The sequence below is a fragment of the Capsella rubella genome, unplaced genomic scaffold (genome assembly GCF_000375325.1).
Source record: "Capsella rubella cultivar Monte Gargano unplaced genomic scaffold, Caprub1_0 scaffold_7, whole genome shotgun sequence".
Taxonomy (NCBI): domain Eukaryota; kingdom Viridiplantae; phylum Streptophyta; class Magnoliopsida; order Brassicales; family Brassicaceae; genus Capsella; species Capsella rubella.
The window spans coordinates 14278685-14282396 of record NW_006238917.1 but is presented as its reverse complement, the minus strand read 5'-3'; the positions used below and the strand labels follow the sequence as shown (position 1 = coordinate 14282396).

The 3712-nt window shown below is 36.6% G+C and overlaps 1 pseudogene; it reads left to right on the top strand.

Annotated features, from left to right (window-relative positions):
• Window positions 1–265: 265 nt before the first annotated feature.
• Window positions 266–2811, top strand: LOC17878530 (annotated as a pseudogene).
• Window positions 2812–3712: the final 901 nt, after the last annotated feature.

Genomic DNA, 3712 nt, shown 5'->3' with positions numbered 1-3712 from the left:
GCATAGGCCCATTTAGAAAAAGGTGTATATACATACGTTGACTTCACTACTTTGATGACAAAAAAAAAAACAAAAACTTCACTACTTTAGGGGTTTAAACATTCAATCACAGTTTTGGTTCCCTTGACAAGTCTTCTCTTTCTGGTTTCTTCTGCTTCTTTATTTTGTTGTATCCTCGATCTAGCTTAGCTCTTCGTGGTGTTTATGTAACAGGCACGGTTAAAGGATATATTTTGTGGTCATACTTTAAAAATCTTCCTCTACTATGACTTTTTCTACAAAGAAAAGAATATTGTTCTCTACTAGGAGTTTTTCTGGAAAGAAAAGAAGATTGTACTCTACTATAAATTCTGAAGTGGCAAATCCATCGTTTTTGTCGCTTCCAGATGAAATCATCTTGAGCTGTTTAGCCAGCATGTCAAGATCGTACTACCCGAAACTCTCCTTAGAGGTCTACCGGAGTTACTCGGTTGGTACGTACACCTTCTTCATACTATCCTTTTGTACTACTGTACAAGATTTGGACTGGTTCAGAAATGTATGGACTCAGCCAAGGCAATGGTCCGTCCTCCAAATTGTGGCTCCATAGTAAGGATCATGAATGTTTTTTGCGTGAACTCCCAAACATGACTACAGCTCGAGTGAAAGCCTGTGCGAGATTTCTCAACGGGAAAATATACGTCTTGGGAGGTTGCGGGGCAGATAAATCCGCAGAATTGGGGTGAGGTTTTCGATATAAAGACTCAAACTTGGGAACCTTTACCTGACCCTGGCGCTAAGCTCCGCTTTCCTTCTATTAGTAGAATAGGCGCTTTCCAAGGAAAGCTTTATGTTAGAAGCAACGCGAAGAAAGACTCTGTTTACGATCCAAAAGAAGGTAAATAGGAGGCTACAAAAAAATCATCCGTGAAACGTGTGATAAATAATATAAGGTGTTATTGTGATAAACAGAGCTGTTGGTGGTATGACTCTAAACGTAAGGGATGGAGAGTAATTAGAGGTTTAGATAAGTTGAACAAGAAGCTACCTTATGGTATGATTGAAATAGCTAACTAAGGTGGGAAACTTTTACTCTTATGGGAACAGCTCGTGCATAATGCTCCTTGCCAAGAGAAAGGGATTTGGTGTGCAATGATTGCACTTGAAAGACGTGATGATATTGATGAAGTTTGGGGAAACGTTGAATGGGCTAATATTGTGCTAATTAAGGGTTCCGAGTTCATGCAATTTTTTGTATACTTTAATAGATGGGATTTAATCAAATATAATCATGTTATTTACTTATTCTTTAGTGTTTTGCTGCTTCTGTACTTAATATTAAATTGTTGGGGACATCACATATTCAAATTTAAGATAACATGTTCTAGATGATCAACATGTAGTCTAGTGGTATAATGATTGTTTATAAATGCATTTGGAGTGATCTGTATAGAGGAAGTGAATCAGTAAGTCAGATGTTTCATAGTATCAAACTAGGCACAAAGGTATAGAGTTTGTTGATCTGATTGATGCAAGCCTCATAGGCAAGGTATTTATACAAGTGTAAGTAAAAGATAAGGATAGAGCTATTAAGATATACACAAACACATATTTACTAGTTATCGTTTCGAGATAGTCATTATCCTATTAACCCCTAAAGTTGGAGCATACAAATTTTGAATACCCAACTTCGAAAAGAAAGTGACCAAAGATCCTAAAGCCTTGGTTAGTATGTCGGTCAGGCAGAAGAAACATGAGCCGTCACAATCGTTCCGGCCATAATGTCTTCCCCTTACTTTGATTTGTAGCATATTACTAAAAATACATATAAGATCTGATCAGTATCCATGTTCAAAAGTAATTTTCCAAATTTACTCTTCATAATATCTACTTGAGAATCCCAATTTTTTCTTTTTTCTGGATACATCACATTTTTACACCACCGCGACCATTGTTTATGGATCTATATTTTTCTAAAGAACAAAACAAAATAATTATAATATAAATCCAAAAGGATTCTTTATATTTCACCAGATTTATCCTAACCAAAAACCGATTCATATATCCAAAAACCCAAAATAAAATAATATATACACTAATACACATTAGGGTTTAACAAAGGAGCCACGCATCATTAATTTACACAGTTTTGTTCCACATTATTTATCAGAAAACAAAAATATATCGAAGAAGCCATGACTACTGATTTTACAATCGTCCATGAATCTCCTAGCCTCCTCCGTGTATGGTGGTAAGTAGATTACATATATCAATATATGATTTACCTTTTTATCTCTTTTGTGTCCATTTATGTAACAAAAGAAGATTGATTATGTAAAGTTCTTATATTATATGTTAATGGTTTATTGTAGGATGAACAAGAACCTACGATACGATGTTGCCATGAGCAGTATTATTATCATTCTTAACATTGCAGCGATCGTGTATATGATAACCCACAAGATTCCCTTAAGTAGAGATACACTAGTTTTTCCAATTTTGATAGTTTCCATTGTATACTACGTTATTTTTGGTATACTTAGTTGCATCTACTGGTTGAAGGCAATCGAGAATAATATCTTAGCATTAAAAGCTACAACCTTTGGACGCATCTATCACCTGTTTGGGTTTTGTGTTTTCCTCGAGCTCCTCTATTTGATTTCTCCTCCCTTGGCTCTACACTTCGGTTTACCATGTTTGCTATATTCCGTAGCCGTCATTATTGCACCAGGTTGTCCGCATCTATGGAAAGGATTATGCAACAGAGTGCAAGAACTACGAGATTGGTGGAAGCATGTGAATCAACCACAATCGTCAGTTGTTAATGTTTAAGGATTTTCAATTTTAAGATGTATATTTTAGGACTCTTTTATTATTTTTTGCTTTTTTCCTTTGAAATGGGAATATCAACATTTTTTTTATATAACTCGGGTAATCCGGTTCAACGTACATCATGAGTTCCGAGCCAGGTAGCGGCCGGGGACTTTTCTCCCTAGCTGGTTCTCGATCGGGTCAACGGACCATGAGATCTGACTAATCCCGGGGACAGGAGGAGCCATGTGAAAACCCCTGCCACCCCATACGTTTGTGGAGTAGTGTTTAGTGGGGATCGACCCGGCCGGGTAGCTCGTTACAACCTCCCCTTCGTGATTCTGCCCACTAGACCACGCCCGTGTGGGCTATCAACATTTATTTTGATAATCCTTCAATCACATTTTCTCAAGCTTAGAATATATTTGATCATGATATAGTTAAGGTTCAGGTCTTAGTTTACGGGAACATGAAGTTCAGGTCTTTCCGGCAATTAATGTTATCAATATCAGAGGCAATGTCTCATATGCTAATTTGCAACAAAGAGAGAATAAAGGAACAAGTACTATAGCTTCACATAACCAAAAAGACCCCAAAAATATATGTTTTAGGTTTCAATATCTCGACAAGAACGATATTTATAATTTTTAGAATTCAAAGGATGCTGTTTCCATTCTTTGAAATGAAATGAGTAGAGCTCATGATCACCAGGTTAGAAAATAAGGATTACGAAGATCTAGTCCCGTTTCCAACAACGAGAGTATAATAGCAACAACAACGAAGGGTATCAAAGCAAGATCAAGAAAAGTACCTGAGATCCATATAGATGCATGTGTAGTGAAACAGTTGTCGAGGAGCTGTGTAACCAGGTTTATATTGCTGCTATTTGAACAAGGTCTAGTGAGATAATTTCATCAATACA